We start from the raw sequence: 24,016 nt of genomic DNA, 5'->3' as shown, positions 1-24,016 counted from the left end.
ATTGTTGAGCGGTGTAATAGATTATCGCAGTACAGATTGATATCGCACGTGGTGATAAACCGGCCCCTAAGTGTCATTTTATTTCTTTCAAGAGCACTGTATGTACAATATTATTTCTCTAACGTCCTAGTGGATGCTGGGAACTCCGAAAGGAGCATGGGGAATAGCGGCTCCACAGGAGACTGGGCACAACTAAAGAAAGCTTTAGGTCACCTGGTGTGCACTGGCTCCTCCCACTATGACCCTCCTCCAAGCCTCAGTTAGATCTTTGTGCCCGGCCGAGCTGGATGCACACTAGGGGCTCTCCTGAGCTTCTAGAAAGAAAGTATATGTTAGGTTTTTTATTTTACAGTGAGACCTGCTGGCAACAGGCTCACTGCACCGAGGGACTAAGGGGAGAAGAAGCGAACCTACCTGCTTGCAGCTAGCTTGGGCTTCTTAGGCTACTGGACACCATTAGCTCCAGAGGGATCGACCGCATGGAACTGGCCTTGGTGTTCGTTCCCGGAGCCGCGCCGCCGTCCCCCTTACAGAGCCAGAAGCAAGAAGAGGTCAGGAAAATCGGCGGCAGAAGACTTCTGTCTTCACCAAGGTAGCGCACAGCACTGCAGCTGTGCGCCATTGCTCCTCATACACACTTCACACTCCGGTCACTGAGGGTGCAGGGCGCTGGGGGGGGCGCCCTGAGAAGCAATAAAAACACCTTGGCTGGCAAAACAATCACAATATATAGCCCCAGAGGCTATATATGTGATAAATACCCCTGCCAGAATCCATAAAAAAGCGGGAGAAAAGTCAGCGAAAAAGGGGCAGAGCTATCTCCCTCAGCACACTGCCGCCATTTTCTCTTTACAGTGCAGCTGGAAGACAGCTCCCCAGGCTCTCCCCTGTAGTTTTCAGGCTCAAAGGGTTAAAAAGAGATGGGGGGCACTAAATTTAGGCGCAATATTGTATATACAAGCAGCTATTGGGGAAAATTCACTCAGTTATAGTGTTAATCCCCACATTATATAGCGCTCTGGTGTGTGCTGGCATACTCTCTCTCTCTGTCTCCCCAAAGGGCTTTGTGGGGTCCTGTCCTCAGTCAGAGCATTCCCTGTGTGTGTGCGGTGTTTCGGTACGGCTGTGTCGACATGTTTGATGAGGAGGCTTATGTGGTGACGGAGCAGATGCCGATAAATGTGATGTCGCCCCCTGTGGGGCCGACACCAGAGTGGATGGATAGGTGGAAGGTATTAACCGACAGTGTCAACTCCTTACATAAAAGGCTGGATGACGTAACAGATGTGGGACAGACGGCTTCTCAGCCCGCGCCTGCCCAGGCGTCTCAAAGGCCATCAGGGGCTCAAAAACGGCCGCTCCCTCAGATGGCAGACACAGATGTCGACACGGAGTCTGACTCCAGTGTCGACAAGGTTGAGACATATACACAATCCACTAGGAACATCAGTGACTTGATCCCAGCAATAAAAAATGTGTTACACATTTCTGACATTAACCCAAGTACCTCTAAAAATGGGTTTTATGTTTGGGGAGAAAAAGCAGGCAGTGTTTTGTTCCCCCATCAGATGAGTGAATAAAGTGTGTGAAAAAGCGTGGGTTCCCCCGATAAGAAACTGGTAATTTCTAAAAAGTTACTGATGGCGTACCCTTTCCTGCCAGAGGATAAGTTACGCTGGGAGATATCCCCTAGGGTGGATAAGGCGCTCACACGGTTGTCAAAAAAAAAAAGATGGCACTGCCCTCTTAGGATACGGCCACTTTGAAGGTACCTGTTGATATAAAGCAGGAGGCTATCCTGAAGTCTGTATTTACACACTCAGGTACTAGATTGAGACCTGCAGATCGTGCTGCTGCAACGTGGTCGGTGACCCTGTCAAACATACTAGTTTGCTAACATAAGAACATATTAAAGAAGTCGTCTTATATATGAAGGATGCACAGAGGGATATTTTGCCGGCTGGCATCCAAAATTAATGTAATGTCCATTCTGTCAGGAGGGTATTAGAGACCTGTCACTGGACAGGTGATGCTGACTTTAAAAGGGATTCTGCCTTATAAGGGTGAGGAATTATTTGGGGATGGTCTCTGGGACCTCGTATCCACAGCAACAACTGGGAAGAAATTTTTTTACCTCAGGTTTCCTCACAGCCTAAGAAAGCACTGTGTTATCAGGTACAGTCCTTTCGGCTTCAGAAAAGCAAGTGGGTCAAAGGCGCTTCCTTTCTGCAAGAGGGAAAAAGCTGCACCAGTCAGCCAGTTCCCAGAATCAAAATTCTTCTCCCGCTTCCTCTGAGTCCACCGCATGACGCGGGGGCTCCACAGGCGTAGCCAGGTACGGTGGGGGGCCGCCTCAAAATTTCAGCGATCAGTGGGCTCGCTCACAGGTGGATCCCTGTTTCCTTCAAGTAGTATTTCAGGGGTACAAGCTGGAATTTGAGATGTCTCCCCCCCCCGCCGTTTTCCTCAAATCTGCTTTGCCGACAACTCCCTCAGGCAGGGAGGCTGTGCTAGAGGCAATTCACAAGCTGTATTCCCAGCAGGTGATAGTCAAGGTGCCCCTACTTCAACAAGGACGGGGTTACTATTCCACACTGTTTGGGGTACCGAAACCGCACGGTTCAGTGTGACCCATTTTATATTTAAAATCCTTGAACACATACATAAAAAAATTCAAGTTCAAGATGGAATCGCTCAGGGCGGTTATTGCAAGCCTGGACGAGGGGGATTACATGGTATCCCTGGACATCAAGGATGCTTACCTGCATGTCCCCATTTACCATCCTCACCAGGAGTACCTCAGATTTGTGGTACAGGATTGCCATTACCAAGTCCAGACACTGCCGTTTGAACTGTACATGGCACCGAGGGTGTTTACCAAGGTAATGGCCGAAATGATGATACTCCTTCGAAAAAAGGGAGTTTTAATTATCCCGTACTTGGACAATCTCCTTATAAAGGCGAGGTCCAAGGAGCAGTTGTTAGTCGGGGTAGCACTATCTCGGAAAGTGCTACAACAGCACGGTTGGATTCTAAACAGTCCAAAGTCACAGCTGGTTCCTACGACACGTCTACTGTTCCTGGGGATGGTTCTGGACACAGACCAGAAAAAAGTGTTTCTCCCGGAGGAGAAAGCCAAGGAGCTGTCATCTCTAGTCAGAGACCTCCTGAAGCCGAAACAGGTATCGGTGCATCATTGCACGCGAGTCCTGGGAAAAATGGTAGCTTCCTACGAAGCAATCCCATTCGGCAGGTTCCATGCAAGAACTTTTCAGTGGGACCTGTTGGACAAGTGGTCCGGATCGCATCTTCAGATGCATCGGCTGATAGCCCTGTTTCCAAGGACCAGGGTATCTCTACTGTGGTGGCTGCAGAGTGCCCATCTTCAAGAGGGCCGCAGGTTTGGCATACAGGACTGGGTCCTGGTGACCATGGATGCCAGCCTTTGAGGCTGGGGGGCAGTCACACAGGGAAGAAACTTCCAGGGACTTTGGTCAAGTCAGGAGACTTCCCTACACATAAATATTCTGGTACTGAGGGCCATTTACAATGCCCTGAGTCAGGCAAGGCCTCTGCTTCAAAACCAGCCGGTACTGATCCAATCAGGTAACATCACGGCAGTCGCCCATGTAAACCGACAGGGCGGCACAAGAAGCAGGATGGCAATGGCAGAAGCCACAAGGATTCTCCGATGGGCGGAAAATCACGTACTAGCACTGTCAGCAGTGTTCATTCCGGGAGTGGACAACTGGGAAGCAGACTTTCTCAGCAGGCACGACCTCCACCCGGGAGAGTGGGGACTTCATCCAGAAGTCTTCACACTGATTGTAAATCGTTGGGAACGGCCACAGGTGGACATGATGGCGTCCCGCCTAGACAAAAAACTAGAGAGATATTGCGCCAGGTCAAGGGACCCTCAGGCGATAGCTGTGGACGCTCTAGTAACACCGTGGGTGTACCAGTCAGTTTATGTGTTCCCTCCTCTGCCTCTCATACCAAAGGTACTGAGAATAATAAGAAAACGAGGAGTAAGAACAATACTCGTGGTTCCGGATTGGCCAAGACGAGCGTGGTACCCGGAACTTCAAGAGATGATCTCAGAGGACCCATGGCCTCTGCCGCTCAGACAGGACCTGCTGCAGCAGGGGCCCTGTCTGTTCCAAGACTTACCGCGGCTGCGTTTGACGGCATGGCGGTTGAACGCCGGATCCTAAAGGAAAAGGGCATTCCGGAGGAAGTCATTCCTACGCTGATTAAAGCCAGGAAAGATGTAACTGCAAAACATTATCACCGCATATGGCGGAAATATGTTGCTTGGTGTGAGGCCAGAAAGGCCCCAACAGAGGAATTTCAACTGGGTCGATTTCTGCACTTCCTACAGGCAGGAGTGATTATGGGCCTGAAATTAGGCTCCATTAAGGTACAGATCTCGGCTCTGTCGATTTTCTTCCAGAAAGAACTAGCTTCACTACCTGAAGTTCAGACATTTGTAAAAGGAGTGCTGCATATTCAGCCCCCTTTTGTGCCCCCAGTGGCACCTTGGGATCTCAACGTGGTGTTGAGTTTCCTAAAATCACATTGGTTTGAGCCACTAAAAACCGTGGATCTAAAATATCTCACGTGGAAAGTGGTCATGTTATTGGCCTTGGCTTCGGCCAGGCGTGTATGAGAATTGGCGGCTTTGTCATGTAAAAGCCCTTATCTGATTTTCCATATGGATAGGGCAGAATTGAGGACTCGTCCTCAGTTTCTCCCTAAGGTGGTATCAGCTTTTCACTTGAACCAGCCTATTGTGGTGCCTGCGGCTACTAGGGACTTGGAGGATTCCAAGTTACTGGACGTAGTCAGGGCCTTGAAAATTTATGTTTCCAGGACGGCTGGAGTCAGGAAAACTGACTCGCTATTTATCCTGTATGCACCCAACAAGATGGGTGCTCCTGCTTCTAAGCAGACTATTGCTCGCTGGATTTGTAGCACAATTCAGCTGGCGCATTCTGCGGCTGGACTGCCGCATCCTAAATCAGTAAAAGCCCATTCCACAAGGAAGGTGGGCTCATCTTGGGCGGCTGCCCGAGGGGTCTCGGCTTTACAACTTTGCCGAGCAGCTACTTGGTCAAGGGCAAACACGTTTGCAAAATTACTACAAATTTTATACCCTGGCTGAGGAGGACCTTGAGTTCTCTCATTAGGTGCTGCAGAGTCATCCGCACTCTCCCGCCCATTTGGGAGCTTTGGTATAATCCCCATGGTCCTTTCGGAGTTCCCAGCATCCACTAGGACGTTAGAGAAAATAAGATTTTACTCACCGGTAAATCTATTTCTCGTAGTCCGTAGTGGATGCTGGGCGCCCATCCCAAGTGCGGATTGTCTGCAATACTTGTACATAGATATTGTTAAAAAAGGGTTATTGTTGAGCCATCTGTTGAGAGGCTCAGTGTTTTCATACTGTTAACTGGGTATAGTATCACGAGTTATACGGTGTGATTGGTGTGGCTGGTATGAGTCTTACCCGGGATTCAAAATCCTTCCTTATTGTGTCAGCTCTTCCGGGCACAGTATCCTAACTGAGGCTTGGAGGAGGGTCATAGTGGGAGGAGCCAGTGCACACCAGGTGACCTAAAGCTTTCTTTAGTTGTGCCCAGTCTCCTGCGGAGCCGCTATTCCCCATGGTCCTTTCAGAGTTCCCAGCATCCACTACGGACTACGAGAAATAGATTTACCGGTGAGTAAAATCTTATTATATATGTAGAATTTCATTGGCTGCTTAACTCCCACATAGTTTCTCTTTCAGGTCATTCCCTGGGCAGAGTAGTAACTTTATTACAGCTCAGAAAATATATAAATTGAAGCTGCATGCTCATGTAATGCTTCCAGTGGAGACTGTCCGGTGAACAGAGACCGAGGTAAAGAGGGGAAAAACAGGTAGGGAAAAAGAGAGATTGTCAGGGAGATGGAAGAACAGAGAAGAGAGAGTATGCGGTCTGGTTGGAGATAGATAGGAAGTCATGGGAAAAATAAATCAGCTACAGTTACTATGTACAGAATCTATCTACATAAAGTATATTCTCAAAAGAGCTAGTTTGGAGTTTGTGTGAGTTTAGAGATGGTTGTATTTGAGAGATGTTTCATTTTCTTTAATAGATTTATGTTACAACTGTTACCAGTCCTTTGGGTTGGAATGCTTAGAGTGGGTGGCCATCTAGTGGTAGCATTAATTATCAGGAAAAATATTTTTTTTTTAAATTGCTTTAACATTAACAATGAAAAGCTAATTTAAACGTTGTTAATACGGTTAGTTATTAATTTATTGTTATTGGTTTTTGGATGCAAGAGTGATACTGTAGATGTTTTTGCAGCCTGAAATGTATAGTATTTCTTTTTTTCATTTGCATCTTGTTCTTTTGTTTATAGAGCACTAACATATTACTATTGAGGAGATCATGGTAAATCAGCTTACAATGTTAGAGGTGTGGGAACACTTGATACGTAGGCTAGATTAAGAATTGTAGGTGCTGGTGGGGAACAATGTGACTACTGTAAGGAAGAAGTAATCTCATCCCCCAGTATTAAGCAGCCACCGGCAGCTACTTGCTGCATTTAGAATAAGAAATACTAGTCACTGTAGAGATTGTAACACAGTCTGCTGTCCTTCAGCATTTATCTTCGCTGAGCTTTCTTCTTCGTCTGGTTCTAGAGAAGATTGTTGTGTTACATGCTTTAGTGGTTATCCACCAACTCAGTAGTTATGTGCCTGGGGTTTGCTTTCTCTCTCATTAATTTTTATAGAATGCCTACAGATGTGTCCTCATACATCTTGCCTCAATACACCATGCAGCAGGAGATGACCGGAATAAGTCAGCTGGCAGCTTTGCTAACGGGCGGCTTTTTCTGCATCTCTATGTGAATAGGATGCACAAGCAGCTTATTTTGATTAAAATTATATGTGGCATGCCTATATTCTGTGTGTGTCTGTAACTGCATACGAAATGCTATACTACAGTGATTTCCAGGAAATCACTGTAGTGTAGAATTTCGTATGCAAATACAGGTGCAGTCACACATAGAATACAGTCATGCCGCATATCATTTTAATCAGCATAAGCTGCTTGTGCATCCTATACGCATGGCAATCACATTAGTACGACTCACATTTGATGCAAGTCGTACTAATGATCCCCCCCGCCAGCCACCGGGCAGACGATCGATTGTACAGTGTTTTTGCACTGTACAATCTATCATACCTCTGCAGTTGCTGGGGGCCGGGATCGGCTGATCATATGTGCAGCACATATGATCAGTTTATGTGACATGCGACCCACGGGGCCACGCATCGCATTCGTACCCATTAACATGCACAATGTACATGCGATGGGTTGAATGATAGGTTGATATTGTGTATTCGTACACGATATCGACCTAGTGTATGGCCAGCATTAGACACATCTAAACAGAAAGTCGCAAATAAAGACACTTGGCGCTAGTGTCCCGCAGGCTGTTTAACGTGTCTGCAGCAAGGATGTAGGACACATTTGAACACTGTATTTGTATTTTCACAGAGAACAGATCGGTAGAGCTTTTATATTTTGTACCACACACACAATTTTGTCAGAAGCCAGTCAACGTACCAGTATGTTTTTGGATTGTGGGAGGAAGTCAGAGCACCCAGAGAACTCCATGCAAACACAGTGAGACCATAAAAATAGGGTCCTAGTAGGACTCATGCCCATATCAGGCATTTATGGTAGTCTGTACTTAAGCTTTGCAGCACATTGCTGATAGGTGTGATGTGTTGTTCTGGAACGTCACATCATGGCCATCACTGTGAGTTGTCAGGCCCCACCTGGTTCCAGTAGCTGAAATAAGATGTTATTCAAAAGATCTTCTAAACAACCGTACTTTATATTTGTTATAGGATGATTATTTAAGAGGTATGGTAAGTAATTGTAAGTTTTGCAGAATGTGGCCCATATGCCATATTCATATGGTGTTAGCTCCCGAGGCCTAACTTCGTAATGCTTTGAATTCTGGAGCTTGATAAATCTGACAGCTTCACAACCACCACAGAAACCTATGCGGGCTGTGGCTGCTGTTGAAAATGGAGGAACTGCAGCATATATGGAGATATCTGCTGCTGAGCCGCTATGGTACATTGGGATGATACTTAATATTTTTAAATGTTCATTGAAAACAGATGTGTGTGGGGGGATATGCCACAAATATCGAATGATAAATAGGCCTTATAGTGTCCTGAATGAAGGCTAGGAATTTATTTTCTGATGATTTATGCTGACAAAACACAAAGCAGAGTTAATTCCCTATGGGCCTGATTCATTAAGGATTGCAAATGCAAAGCTCCTCACTGCTCAGTTTTGGATAGGAGTAATGGCTCCTGTTGGGCTGGTGATCATCTCTGTGAGCCTTGTCACTTACCGAAAGAAGAACATCATGTATCAGACTCCGTCCCTACCAAGCTGATTGAGGTGTGAAACTGGTCTAAGTGTCGCATACTATGGGCGGTATCCAATTAGCTGCGGGAAATTATAGCAGTTAATCAATCCCACGGGTACTATCCATTTAGCCCTATAAGCCGGCAGTTATCAGGGAATTTTTTTCACCTGCCTGAGGCAAGAGAAAAAAAATCCCAGATAAATGACCGTTTTTGCGATTGCAGCAGTGAAAACACATAGGTCTAGGTACTTGTCCCAGATCCTGTTTTTTTTCAGTGCTAAAAAAAAAAAAAAAAAAAAAAAGGGGTAATTTTTTGTGGTGAAAAAAATGTTCTTTAACTGGATAGCCCGATAAGGACCATCAGGCAAAAATCAAGATAAATGCCCGTTTGTTTGTTTTTTGGCACTTTTTTTGTGGCTAATTGGACCCCTCCCCAAAGCTCCTTTAGAGTAGGTGTGTTAAGTAGGCACTTTAGGTGGCAAACACCCTAGCTCTTTAAAGTGTGTATTATTATTCTTTAGATTTTTATATTAAGGAAAACACGCTTGTAATTCCAGATGTCCACTTGTGAATCTAGCGCTACCCTGCTGTTAAACACACTGTTATGTAGTAGCTGATCATCATATCTAGATGAGTTTTCTTTTACAAGCAAAATATTTTACAATGGACATTATTTTAAAAAAAGTCATGTTACACAAATGGGCCACACTTGCTTCTCTATGCACCCACAAATCTACATCCTGGTAATCCTTCTTTTTGAGGAAACTCTAGTTAAGTATTGTATTGTAGTTCTTTGCAATACTCAAATGTTGATTACATCATAAATTTTACATCCCACTGACTTAAGAGTAAGAATTTTTTTCTACAACGTACCTGCTAGCCCAATCTTACAATTCTCAAATAAACACACAATAAAATACAAGTAGAAGTTGGCACTTCATTAAAACAGTTTAATATAATGAAATAAGATTGAAACTCTGAATGAAATTAATGGATCATATATTAAAATTTTAAATAGAGATTTGAAAGAGTACATTTAAAAGTCACCATTGTAACACTTCTATGGCAATGACCTATATATTCTTCTTTTTTTTTTAATGTTATTTTGCAGAATTCAGAACAAAATGACTATTACGATGCACCAGTTTCATTTTGTTGACGATACAAAGATGAGTTAAATAACCCCACAATTTATAGCAGTCACTCCTTCATTTCATAAGTTCTGTGATGGTTTAAAAACATACTGCAAAAAGTAAGTGGAGTCATTTTCATTGGTCACAACACACAGAAAACTAAATGACATGTTAACCAGTTAAATGTCTGGTGCTTCAATGTTGTACAAAACGCTTGTGGCTCATTAGAAAATATTGGCTGCAAGTTCAGTAAAAGATCCGCAGATCACTTCTTTTCCACAGTAAAGTAAGATGAGCTACAGGTCAATTTTTACTGACAGATTTGAAACACTGTTGCATACAAACAAGTGCAAATACATTCGCTCTAGACAGTCAGTTTGGCAATGTTTGGCAAGCAATATGCTTGGAAATATGGTTTCCTTTCAAAACTTCAAGGATTTTCTGTCTTGGTAATGGCATGTAAGGACAAATCCTAAAAAGTAAACACAATATTAGAGTAAATCAGTTAAAATCCGGAACACGTTAGATGATATGTACTCATCTTGTGGACAATCAAAATGTCTACAAATAGTAGGTGGACCCCAGAACGCAGGCACAATGGGTTGATGAGTGTGTAAATCATTTTCTGTGCACCACTAGTACAACTGCAAACATGATGAATTCCCATCCTATGTACAACTGTACTGCCGGCGGGTTCACTACGATATGCCGGCGGTCGGGCTCCCGGCGACAAGCATACCGGCGCCGGGAGCCCGACCGCCAGCTTACCGACAGTGTGGCGAGCGCAAATGAGCCCCTTGCGGGCTCGCTGCGCTCGCCACGCTACGGGCACGGTGGCTACGCGCGTCACACTATTTTATTCTCCCTCCAGGGGGGTCGTGGACCCCCACGAGGGAGAATAAGTGTCGGTATGCCGACTGTCGGGATCCCGGCGCCGGTAAACTGTGCGCCGGGATCCCGACAGTCGGCATACTGAAGACCACCCCTGCCGGCAGGTGTATAATGTTGGAATTAGCATTTCACACTTGCTGACTTAACGTTGCCGATATACCTGCAGTCCGCATACTGCTTGTCCACATTCTAATAGTAGACAAGACGTATGTATCCCTATTAGATAAGAAGTGATGTATATCATTGAGATCTGAGGATACATATACATGGTAAATAAAACAAGGCGACTGAATTATATAAAACATTTTTGCATTTCCTATATTAGCTTTAGTGGCTATACTCACTGACTAAATGTGTTGACTCAATGCAGTAGTAGTAATAATAGTAATAATAATAAGGTTACTTACATAGCACTTTTCTCCTAATAGGACTCCAGGGGCTTTATTATTTGCCTTTATGGTACAAACTACAAACCCAGCTTAACAGTAGATATTAGTGAAATGCGTGAGTAAATAGGTAAATCCTGTGTCTGTTTTTGAAGGATTCTAGAGTGGGGGCTTCTCGAACTGTGCGGGGAAGAGAGTTCCATAGAGTTGGAGCCACAAAGCTGAAAGCTCACCCCCCAGATGATTTCAGGGAGATTCTAGGTACTGTAAATAATCCTTCATCTACATATTGCAGTAAACAAGTGGGACAGTAAGAAATTAGAAGCTGCTTCGAGTACCTTGGGCCCTGGGCATGTAGGGCTTTGAAAGTGAGTAAGCCAATTCTGAAAATAATTTGCCATCTTACAGGCAGTCAGTGAAGGGACTAGAGCAGGCATGTCCAAACTGTGGCCCTCCAGCTGTTGAGAAACTACACAGCCCAGCATGCCCTGACACAGCTTTAGCATTCTCTGACAGCAAAACTGTCAGGGCATGCTGGCATATGCAGTTTCACAACAGCTGGAGGGCCGCAGTTTGGACATGCCTGGAGTAGAGGATGGGTGTTATGTGGCTGGAATGGGCCTGGCAGCTGCATGTTGCACCATCTGCAAGCGGTCTAATTCTTTGGCTGGGAGACCAAGGTAGAGGGCATTGCAGTAGTCTAGGTGTGATGATACAAATGCATGTATGACATTAGGCAGATCTTCTGAGGGAATTAAGTTTGAAAAAGTTGTGTGAACACAACGAAACGCGTTGGTATAAGCTGCACCCTTGGATCATTTCTTGGACTTGTACCATCTGGAGACCTGAGGACCTGAACCAAGACCCCACCACTGATTTTCATGGACTTGTGCTGGAGGTATACCATCTGAACTGAGGACATTGCTTTGCTTCCACCTCACCAAGGAACTGCAATCTTGCGGAGTGCTGAGCCGCTTAATAACCCTTGGACATACTTGTGGTAACTATTGCCTAGTTCAGACTATCCATCTGGTCCGCACAAACCTAGAAGGGGACTATATTATAGGAACAGGTCCTATTATCTCCTCCATTTTGGGATAAATGTGATCGGGAGTAACATTCCATACCTCCCTTTTTTAAGGGTTTTTCTTCACTTATTTTATCGATTCCATATGGATGTTTTGTTCATGAATAATTGTAGCATACTGAGGGGCCAGAATGGTACAGAATTGTAACATAGTTAATGAGCTTGAAAAAAGAAAAGTGTCCATCGAGTTCAACCTGTATTATAATTCTTACACTAACCTGTATATAACTATATTTTACTATAATGGCCCAGATGAAGTCACATTTTTAAGTCTAAATTACAACTATAAATCATGCCTTTTCTAAAATTTTCATCCTTTAAATGCTGTATCCTGATATTTCTTTCAGCTAAGAATTCATCTAATCCATTTTTCAACATACTGACTGAGTCCACCATTACTACCTTCTCTGGCAGAGAATTCCAAACTTTTACTGTTCTTACTGTGAAGAACCTTTTCCTTCATTGGGTATGACATTTTCTCTCCTCTAACCTCAGGGGGTGTCCACGTATCCTGTGTAGCGATTTTTCGATAAACAAATTGCCTGCTAGATCCTTGTATCGTCCCTTTATGGATTTGTAAATATTAATAATGTCCCCTCTCAGCCGCCTCTTTTTGAGTGTAAACACATCTAACCTAGTAAGCCTTTCCTCAGAATCAAGTGCCTTCTAACTCTTCCACCTGTTTGGTGGCTCGCCACTGAACCCTTTTAAGTTCCATAATATCTGTTTTATAGTGCGGTGCCCAGAACTGTACACAATATTCAAGGTGTAACTGTACCAATGTTCTGTACAGTGGCAGGATTACACTCTCATCCCTTGTTTTATGCATGATAACACCTTATTTGCTTTTGTTGCTGCACTTTGACATTGGGAACTGCTACTAAGTCTATTATCAATGAGCACCCCCAAATCTTTTCAAGTACCGTTTGCCCTACATGTTCCCCGTTTAATTTATAGGCTACCTGATTTTTCCTAGTCCCAAGGTGCATAGCTTTACATTTTTCTAAATTGAACCTCATTCTCCACTTGTCTGCCAAAACCTCCAGTTTAAATTAGAGATGAGCGGGTTCGGTTCTCAGAGAACCGAACCCTACTGGACTTTGCCTTCCGAGCCCGGATCAGAGTCAGGCTCGGGTTTTCCCGCCTGACTCGGAAACACGAACGAGGCAAAACATCATCATCCCGCTGTCTGATTCTCACGGGATTTGGATTCCATATAAGGAGCCGTGCGTCGTGGCCATTTTCACTCCAGTCTCGGAGAGTGTATTGAGAAGACGTGTCCTCAGTGTTCAGTGTCTGTGTGGGGGCGGGAAAGTGGGGTGGCGAGTCTTGTGCTGTCCAGTCCAGTGTTGTCAGTGTATTGCGCTGCATCAGTCCAGCCAGTCAGTGTTTGTGTCCTCTGCTGCTATATGTAACCAGTACTGCTGGCTTGCATTTTTGCTGTGTTGTCCTGCATTAGACTAGGGGAAGTCTCTTGTACAACAGACAAAGATGAAGGGGGGTGCAAATCCCCATCCCTAAATTCCCTTCCGCACACTGAAAATTACCTGTAACCACCCCTGAAACTATCTGGTAATAAAATTCAGAGAATTCGTCACAAATGTTTGCAAACACGTTTAGCTGCTGGCCACTTCACGGCTTCTCTGATACAGCAGTCCTAACACTACTTGATAGCAGTGCCCACATAGGGCCATGTAATTTGTCACAGTAGGCCTCATGATAAAGGCTATTACTAAAACACTTCCAGACAGAGAGCTAACTTACCGGGAGCCACCCCCAGGATCTCCCATTGACACTACAAGGAACAGCATGCCTTCCAAATGCTGCTCCCATTCAATGCCTCTTGTACACAAGCAGACAAACAATTTGGAAGCTGCTCAATCATACCTGGAGGTAATTATATATCAGGTGCTGGAAGGGGGAGGGGTCACAGACAAACAACAGACAAAGAGGAAGAGGGGTGCAAATCTCCATCCCTAAATTCCCTTCCGCACACTGAAAATTACCTGTAACCACCCCTGAAACTATCTGGTAATAAAATTCAGAGAATTCGTCACAAATGTTTGCAAACACATGTTTAGCTGCTGGCCACTTCACGGCTTCTCTGATACAGCAGTCCTAACACTACTTGATAGCAGTGCCCACATAGGGCCATGTAATTTGTCACAGTAGGACTCATGATAAAGGGTGGTTACAGGTAATTTTCAGTGTGCGGAAGGGAATTTAGGAATGGGGATTTGCACCCCCCTTCCTCTTTGTCTGTTGTTTGTCTGTGACCCCTCCCCCTTCCAGCACCTGATATATAATTACCTCCAGGTATGATTGAGAAGTCTCTTGTACATCAGTCCAGTGACCAGTCACAGTGGTGGTGTCCTATGCTGCCATATATCCAGTGTAGCTGTATAAGTCCCTTACAGTGTTGTTGTGTTGTGCTGCATCAGACCAGTGGTAGTGTACTGTCCATCAGTCATTCCAGTGCAGAGGCAGTCACAGTGGTATACGCTGCTGCTATATGTCCACTGCTACAGTATTATAACAACAACAACAACAACAACCACAAGTCCCTTACAGTGTTGTTGTGTTGTGCTGCATCAGACTAGTGGTAGTGTCCTGTCCATCAGTCATTCCAGTGATGAGGCAGTTACAGTGGTATACGCTGCTGCTATATGTCCACTGCTACAGTATTATTATTATAATAATAATAATAATAATAATAATAATAATAATAAGATTTTACTCACCGGTAAATCTATTTCTCGTAGTCCGTAGTGGATGCTGGGGACTCCGTAAGGACCATGGGGAATAGCGGCTCCGCAGGAGACTGGGCACAACTAAGAAAGATTTAGGACTATCTGGTGTGCACTGGCTCCTCCCACTATGACCCTCCTCCAGACCTCAGTTAGGATACTGTGCCCGGAAGAGCTGACACAATAAGGAAGGATTTTGAATCCCGGGTAAGACTCATACCAGCCACACCAATCACACCGTATAACTCGTGATATTATACCCAGTTAACAGTATGAACGTAACAGAGCCTCTCAACAGATGGCTCAACAATAACCCTTTTAGGTAACAATAACTATATACAAGTATTGCAGACAGTCCGCACTTGGGACGGGCGCCCAGCATCCACTACGGACTACGAGAAATAGATTTACCAGTGAGTAAAATCTTATTTTCTCTGACGTCCTAGTGGATGCTGGGGACTCCGTAAGGACCATGGGGATTATACCAAAGCTCCCAAACGGGCGGGAGAGTGCGGATGACTCTGCAGCACCGAATGAGAGAACTCAAGGTCCTCCTCAGCCAGGGTATCAAATTTGTAGAATTTTGCAAACGTGTTGGCCCCTGACCAAGTAGCAGCTCGGCAAAGTTGTAAAGCCGAGACCCCTCGGGCAGCCGCCCAAGAAGAGCCCACCTTCCTCGTGGAATGGGCTTTTACCGATTTAGGCTGCGGCAGGCCAGCCGCAGAATGCGCAAGCTGAATTGTGCTACAAATCCAGCGAGCAATAGTCTGCTTTGAAGCAGGAGCCCCCAGCTTGTTGGGTGCATACAGGATAAATAGCGAGTCAGTTTTCCTGACTCCAGCCGTCCTGGAAACATACACTTTCAAGGCCCTGACTACGTCCAGTAACTTGGAGTCCTCCAAGTCCCTAGTAGCCGCAGGCACCACGATAGGTTGGTTCAAGTGAAAAGCTGATACCACCTTAGGAAGAAACTGGGGACGAGTCCGCAATTCTGCCCTATCCATATGGAAAATCAAATAGGGGCTTTTACATGATAAAGCCGCCAATTCCGACACACGCCTAGCCGAAGCCAAGGCCAAAAGCATAACCACTTTCCACGTGAGATATTTTAAATCCACGGTTTTAAGTGGCTCAAACCAATGTGACTTTAGGAAACCCAACACCACGTTGAGGTCCCACGGTGCCACTGGAGGCACAAAAGGAGGCTGAATATGGAGCACTCCCTTGACAAATGTCTGAACTTCAGGCAGTGAAGCCAGTTCTTTTTGGAAGAAAATCGACAGAGCCGAAATCTGGACCTTAATGGAACCCAGTTTTAGGCCCATAGTCACCCCTGACTGTAGGAAGTGCAGAAATCGACCCAGCTGAAATTCCTCCGTTGGGGCCTTCCTGGCCTCACACCACGCAACATATTTTCGCCATATGCGGTGATAATGTTGTACGGTTACATCTTTTCTAGCTTTAATGAGCGTAGGAATGACTTCCTCCGGGATACCCTTTTCTTTTAGGATCCGGTGTTCAACCGCCATGCCGTCAAACGCAGCCGCGGTAAGTCTTGGAACAGACAGGGCCCCTGCAGCAGCCGGTCCTGTCTGAGCGGCAGAGGCCATGGGTCCTCTGAGATTAATTCTTGAAGTTCCGGGTACCAAGACCTTCTTGGCCAATCCGGAACAATGAGTATAGTTCTTACTCCTCTTTTCCTTATTATCCTCAGTAGCTTGGGTATGAGAGGAAGAGGGGGGAACACATAAACCGACCGGTACACCCACGGTGTCACTAGAGCGTCCACAGCTATCGCCTGAGGGTCTCTTGACCTGGCGCAATATTTTTCTAGCTTTTTGTTTAGGCGGGACGCCATCATGTCCACCTGTGGCCTTTCCCAACGGTTTACAATCAGTTGGAAGACTTCTGGATGAAGTCCCCACTCTCCCGGGTGGAGGTCGTGCCTGCTGAGGAAGTCTGCTTCCCAGTTGTCCACTCCCGGAATGAACACTGCTGACAGTGCTATCACGTGATTTTCCGCCCATCGGAGAATCCTTGTGGCTTCTGCCATCGCCATCCTGCTTCTTGTGCCGCCCTGTCGGTTTACATGGGCGACTGCCGTGATGTTGTCTGACTGGATCAGTACCGGCTGGTTTTGAAGCAGGGGTTTTGCCTGACTTAGGGCATTGTAAATGGCCCTCAGTTCCAGAATATTTATGTGTAGGGAAGTCTCCTGACTTGACCATAGTCCTTGGAAGTTTCTTCCCAGTGTGACTGCCCCCCAGCCTCGAAGGCTGGCATCCGTGGTCACCAGGACCCAGTCCTGTATGCCGAATCTGCGGCCCTCTTTGAGATGAGCACTCTGCAGCCACCACAGCAGAGACACCCTGGTCCTTGGAGACAGGGTTATCAACCGATGCATTTGAAGATGCGATCCGGACCATTGGTCCAACGGGACCCACTGAAAGGTTCTGGCATGGAACCTGCCGAATGGAATTGCTTCGTAGGAAGCTACCATCTTTCCCAGGACTCGCGTGCAGTGATACACCGACACCTGTTTTGGTTTCAGGAGGCCTCTGACTAGAGATGACAGCTCCTTGGCTTTCTCCTCTGGGAGAAACACTTTTTTCTGGACTGTGTCCAGAATCATCCCCAGGAACAGTAGACGTGTCGCAGGAACCAGCTGTGACTTTGGAATATTCAGAATCCAACCGTGCTGGTGTAGCACCTCCTGAGATAGTGCTACGCCGACCAACAACTGCTCTCTGGACCTCGCCTTTATCAGGAGATCGTCCAAGTATGGGATAATTAAAACTCCCTTTTTTCGAAGGAGTATCATCATTTCGGCCATTACCTTGGTAAATACCCTCGGTGCCGTGGACAGGCCGAACGGCAACGTCTGGAATTGGTAATGACAATCCTGTACCACAAATCTGAGGTACTCCTGGTGAGGATGGTAAATGGGGACATGCAGGTAAGCATCCTTGATGTCCAGAGATACCATGTAATCCCCCTCTTCCAGGCTTGCAATAACCGCCCTGAGCGATTCCATCTTGAACTTGAATTTTTTTATATATGTGTTCAAGGATTTCAAATTTAAAATGGGTCTCACCGAACCGTCCGGTTTCGGTACCACAAACATTGTGGAATAGTAACCCCGTCCTTGTTGAAGTAGGGGCACCTTGACTATCACCTGCTGGGAATACAGCTTGTGAATTGCCTCTAACACAGCCTCCCTGTCTGAGGGAGTCGTTGGCAAGGCAGATTTGAGGAAACGGCGGGGGGGAAATGTCTCGAATTCCAGCCTGTACCCCTGAGATACCACTTGAAGGATCCAGGGATCTACTTGTGAGCGAGCCCACTGATTGCTGAAGATTTTGAGACGGGCCCCCACCGTACCTGGCTCCGCCTGTTGAGCCCCAGCGTCATGCGGCGGACTTAGTAGAAGAAGCGGGGGAGGACTTTTGTTCCTGGGAACTGGCTGTATGCTGCAGCTTTTTCCCCCTACCTCTGCCTCTGGGCAGAAAGGACGCGCCTCTACCCCGCTTGTTCTTTTGGGGACGAAAGGACTGTACCTGATAATACGGTGCTTTCTTTGGTTGTGAGGGGACATGTGGTAAAAATGCTGACTTCCCAGCTGTTGCTGTGAAAACTAGATACGAAAGACCATCCCCGAACAACTCCTCACCCTTATAAGGCAAAACTTCCATGTGCCTTTTAGAATCTTCATCACCTGTCCACTGCCGAGTCCATAACCCTCTCCTGGCAGAAATGGAGAGTGCACTTATTTTAGATGCCAGCCGGCAAATATCCCTCTGTGCATCTCTCATGTATAAGACAGCGTCTTTAATATGCTCTATGTTTAGCAATATAGTGTCCCTGTCTAGGGTGTCAATGTTTTCTGACAGGGAATCGACCACGCAGCTGCAGCACTGCACATCCATGCTGAAGCAATAGCTGGTCTCAGTATAATACCAGTGTGCGTATATATAGCCTTCAGGAGAGCCTCCTGCTTTCTATCAGCAGGTTCCTTTAGGGCGGCCGTATCCGGAGACGGTAGTGCCACCTTTTTTGATAAGCGTGTAAGCGCTTTATCCACCCTAGGGGGTGTTTCCCAACGTGACCTATCCTCTGGCGGGAAAGGGTACGCCATTAGTAACTTTTTAGAAATTACCAATTTTTTATCGGGGGAAGCCCACGCTACTTCACACACTTCATTTAATTCTTCAGAAGGGGGAAAAACTACTGGTAGTTTTTTCTCACCAAACATAATACCCTTTTTTGTGGTACCTGGGGTCACATCAGAAATGTGTAAAACATTTTTCATTTCCTCAATCATATAACGAGTGGCCCTATTGGACATTACATTAGTCTCTTCGTCGTCGACACTGGTATCAGTATCCGTGTCGACATCTGTGTCTGCCATCTGAGGTAGCGGGCGTTTTAGAGCCCCTGATGGCCTTTGAGACGTCTGGGCAGGCACGAGCTGAGAAGCCGGCTGTCCCGCATTTGGCATGTCGTCAAATTTTTTATGTAAGGAGTCGACACTTTCACGTAATTCCTTCCACAAGTCCATCCACTCAGGTGTCTGCCCCGCAGGGGGTGACAACACATTTATAGGCACCTGCTCCTCCTCCACATAAGCCTCCTCATAAAACATGTCGACACAGCCGTACCGACACACCGCACACACACAGGGAATGATCTGACAGAAGACAGGACCCCACAAAACCCTTTGGGGAGACAGAGAGAGAGTATGCCAGCACACACCAGAGCGCTATATAATACAGGGATTAACTAAATTATATCCCCTTATAGCTGCAATATGTATATTGCGCCTAAATTTAGTGCCCCCCCTCTCTTTTTTACCCTTTCTGTAGTGTAGACTGCAGGGGAGAGCCAGGGAGCTTCCTTCCAGCGGAGTGTGAAGTGTGTATGAGGAGCAATGGCGCACAGCTGCAGTGCTGTGCGCTACCTTGGTGAAGACTGATGTCTTCTGCCGCCGATTTTCCGGACTCTTCTTGTTTCTGGCTCTGTAAGGGGGCCGGCGGCGCTGCTCCGGGACCGAACATCAATGGCCGGTTCCATGCGGTCGATCCCTCTGGAGCTAATAGTGTCCAGTAGCCTAAGAAGCCCAAGCTACCACCAGTTAGGTAGGTTCGCTTCTTCTCCCCTTAGTCCCTCGCTGCAGTGAGTCTGTTGCCAGCAGATCTCACTGTAAAATAAAAAACCTAAATATACTTTCTCTCTAGGAGCTCAGGAGAGCCCCTAGTGTGCATCCAGCTTTGCCGGGCACAAGATTCTAACTGAGGTCTGGAGGAGGGTCATAGTGGGTGGAGCCAGTGCACACCAGGTAGTCCTAAATCTTTCTTAGTTGTGCCCAGTCTCCTGCGGAGCCGTTATTCCCCATGGTCCTTACGGAGTCCCCAGCATCCACTAGGACGTCAGAGAAAATAATAATATCATCATCATCATCATCAAGTCCCTTAGTGTCGTTGTGTTGCATCAGACCAGTGGTAGTGTCCTGTCCATCAGTCATTCCAGTGACGAGGCAGTCACAGTGCTATACGCTGCTGCTATATGTCCACTGCTACAGTATAATAATAATAATAAGAACAACAACAACAACCACAAGTCCCTTACAGTGTTGTTGTTGTGTTGTGCTGCATGAGACCAGTCGTAGTGTCCTGTCCATTAGTCATTCCAGTGACGAGGCAGTCACAGTGGTATACGTTGCTGCTATATGTCCACTGCTACAGTATTATAATAAAAACAACAACCACCACAAGTCCCTTAAAGTGTTGTTGTGTTGTACTGCATCAGACCAGTGGTAGTGTCCTGGCCATCAGCCATCACTCATTAGTGTGCCGCATATTACTCCAGAAACAGAATGGAGAACAAAAATTGAGGATAACATAGGGAAAGATCAAGAACCACTTCCTCCTAGTGCTGAAGCTGCTGCCACTAGCCATGACATAGACCAGGCATGTCCAAACTGCGGCCCTCCAGCTGTTGTGAAACTACATATCCCAGCATGCCCTGACACAGCTTTGCTGTCAGAGAATGCTAAAGCTGTGTCAGGGCATACTGGGATGTGTAGTTTCTCAACAGCTGGAGGGCCGCAGTTTGGACATGCCTGACATGGACGATGAAATGCCATCAACGTTGTCTGCCAAGGCCGATGCCCAATGTGATAGTAGAGAACATGTAAAATCCAAAAAGCCAAAGTTTCAATAAAAAAAACCCCCAAAAAATAAATGTAAATGTTCTGAGGAGAAACGTAAACTTGCCAATATGCCATTTACAACACGGAGTGGCAAGGAACGGCTGAGGCCCTGGCCTATGTTCATGGCTAGTGGTTCAGCTTCACATGACGATGGAAGCCCTCATCCTCCCACTAGAAAAATTAAGAGAGTTAAGCTGGAAAGAGCACAGAAAAGAACTCTGCGTTCTGAGATGGTATCACAAATCCCCAAGGAGAGTCCAAGTGTGTCGGCGGTTGCGATGCCTGACCTTCCCAACACTGGACGGGAAGAGGTGGCTCCTTCCACCATTTGCATGCTCCCTGCAAGTGCTGGACGGAGCACCCACAGTCCAGTTCCGGATATTGAAATTGAAGATGTCACTGTTGAAGTACACCAGGATGAGGATATGGGTGTTGCTGGCGCTGAGGAGGAAGTTGACGATGAGGATTCTGATGGTGATGTGGTTTGTTTAAGTCAGGCACCGGGGGAGACACCTGTTGTCCATGGCTTGAAAAGCCCATTGTAATGCCTGGGCAATCTACCAAAAAAGCCACCTCTTCGGTGTGGAATTATTTCTCCACAAATCCGGGCAACAGGTGTCAAGCCATCTGTTGCCTCTGTCAATCTGTAATATGTAGGGATAAGGATGTTAACCACCGAGGAACATCCTCCCTTATACGTCACCTGCAGCGCATTCATCAGAAGTCAGTGTCAAGTTGTGAAACTTTGGGTAAGAGCGTAAGCAGTCCACTGACACCTAAATCCCTTCTTCCTCCTGTACCCAAGCTCCTGCAAGCCACACCACCAACTCCCTCAACGTCAGCTTCCTCCTCAGTCAGGAACATCAGTAGTCCTGCAGGCCATGTCACGGTCAAGACTGAGGAGTCCTCTCCTAACTGGGATTCCCCCGGAGGATCCTTGAGTGGTGCTGTTGCTGCCGCCGCTGCTGCTGTTGTTGCTGCTGCTGGGAGTCGATCGTCATCCCCGAAGGGAAGTCGGAAGACCACTTATACTACTTCCGGTAAGCAACTGACTGTCCAACAGTCCTTCGTGAGGAAGATGAAATATGACAGCAGTCATCCTTTTGCAAAGCGGATAACTGAGGCCTTGACAGCTATGTTGGTGTTAGAAATGCGTCCGGTATCCGCCATTAGTTCAGTGGGACTTAGAGAACTGTTTGAGGTACTATGTCCCCGGTATCAAATCCCATCTAGGTTCCACTTCTCTAGGCAGGCGATACCGAGAATATACACAGACGTTAGAAGAAGAGTCACCAGTGTCCTACAAAATGCGGTTGTATCCAGTGTCCACTTAACCACGGACATGTGGACAAGTGGAACAGAGCAGACTAAGGACTATATGACTGACAGCCCACTGGGTAGATGTATTGCCTCCCGTAGCAACAGCGGCACCAGTAGCAGCATCTCGCAAACGCCAACTCGTTCCTAGGCAGGCTACGCTGACAACCTCTTACGGAAACTGAGGAACATCATTGCAGAATGGCTTACCCCAATTGGACTCTCCTTGGGATTTGTGATATCGGACAATGCCACCAATATTGTGCGTGCATTACATCTAGGAAAGTTCCTGCATGTCCCATGTTTTGCACATACAATTAATTTGGTGGTGCAGAATTTTTTGAAAAATGACACGGGTGTGCAGGACATGCTGTCGGTGGCCCTAAAAATTGTGGGCCACTTTAGGCATTCTGCCACTGCGTGCCGAAGACTGGAGTGCCAGCAAACACTGAAGCAAGAGGTGGTAACGAGGTGGAATTCAACACTCTATATGCTTCAGAGGATGGAAGAGCAGCAAACGGCCATTCAAGCCTATACATCCACCTACGATATAGGCAAAGGAGGGGGAATGCACCTGAATCAAAAGCAGTGGAGAATGATTTCTGCCTTGTGCAAGGTTCTCCAACCCTTCGAACTTGCCACACGTGAAGTCAGTTCAGACACTGCCAGCTTGAGTCAGGTCATTCCCCTTATCAGGCTTTTACAGAAGCAGCTGGAGAAATTGAAGGAGGAGCTAAGACGGAGCGATTCCGCAAAGTATGTGGGACTTGTGGATGGAGCCCTTCATTCGCTTTGCCAGGATTCAAGGGTGGTCAATCTGTTGAAATCAGAGCACTACATTTTGGCCACCGTGCTCGATCCTAGGTTTAAAGCCTACGTTGTATCTCTCTTTCCAGCAGACACAAGTGTGCAGAGGTGCAAAGACCTGCTGGTTAGTAAATGGTCAACTCAGGCGGAACGTGACCCATCAACAGCTCGTCCTTCAATTTCTCCCGCCACTGGGGCTGCAAGGAAAAGTATAAGATTTCCTAACCCACCTGCTGGCGGTGATGCAGGGCAGTCAGGAGCGAAAGCTGACATCTTGTCCGGACTGAAGGACCTGCCAACGATTACTGACATGTCTACTGTCACTGCATATGATTCTGTCACCATTGAAAGAATGGTGGAGGATTATATGAGTGATAGCATCCAAGTAGGCATGTCAGACAGTCCGTATGTATACTGGCAGGAAAAAGAGGCAATTTGGATGCCCTTGCACAAACTGGCTTTATTTTACATTAGTTGCCCCACCGCAGTGTGTACTCCGAAAGAGTGTTTAGTGCAGCCGGTAACGTTGTCAGCGATAGACGCAAGAGGTTTCTTCCACTAAATGTGGAGATGATGAGGTTCATCAAAATGGGTGGTCTTCAGTATGCCGGCGGTCGGGCTCCCGGCGACCAGCATACCGGCGCCGGGAGCCCGACAGCCGGCATACCGACACTTATTCTCCCTCGTGGGAGTCCACGACCCCCCTGGTGGGAGAATAAAATAGTGTGGCGCGGGTAGCGCGCCACCGTGCCCGTAGCGTGGCGAGCGCAGCGAGCCCGCAAGGGGCTCATTTGCGCTCGCCACACTGTCGGTAAGCCGGCGGTCGGGCTCCCGGCGCCGGTATGCTGTTCGCCGGGAGCCCGACCGCCGGCATATCGTAGTGAACCCCATCAAAATGAATTACAAATTCCTCAGGGAAGACTTTTACCAGCAATTGCTCCAGAAAGTACACAGGGACCTGTGATGGTGGATTCCAGTGGGGACGAATTAAT

The 24,016-nt window shown here is 46.7% G+C and overlaps 1 protein-coding gene across 1 annotated transcript in view; it reads right to left on the bottom strand.

Moving 5' to 3' along the window:
- Positions 1-9,377: 9,377 nt before the first annotated feature.
- The window catches only part of TPST2 (tyrosylprotein sulfotransferase 2), a 129,770-nt gene continuing 115,131 nt past the window's right edge, over positions 9,378-24,016 (bottom strand). Inside the window, exon 8 of the mRNA XM_063913184.1 lies at positions 9,378-10,053. The gene's annotated coding sequence lies outside the window, so the exon portion shown is untranslated. The remainder of the gene's footprint in view (positions 10,054-24,016) is intronic.

This window comes from Pseudophryne corroboree, chromosome 1 (assembly GCF_028390025.1).
Source record: "Pseudophryne corroboree isolate aPseCor3 chromosome 1, aPseCor3.hap2, whole genome shotgun sequence".
NCBI classification, from domain to species: domain Eukaryota; kingdom Metazoa; phylum Chordata; class Amphibia; order Anura; family Myobatrachidae; genus Pseudophryne; species Pseudophryne corroboree.
The sequence above is the reverse complement of the archived record's forward strand: the minus strand, read 5'-3'. Positions and strand labels throughout refer to the sequence as shown.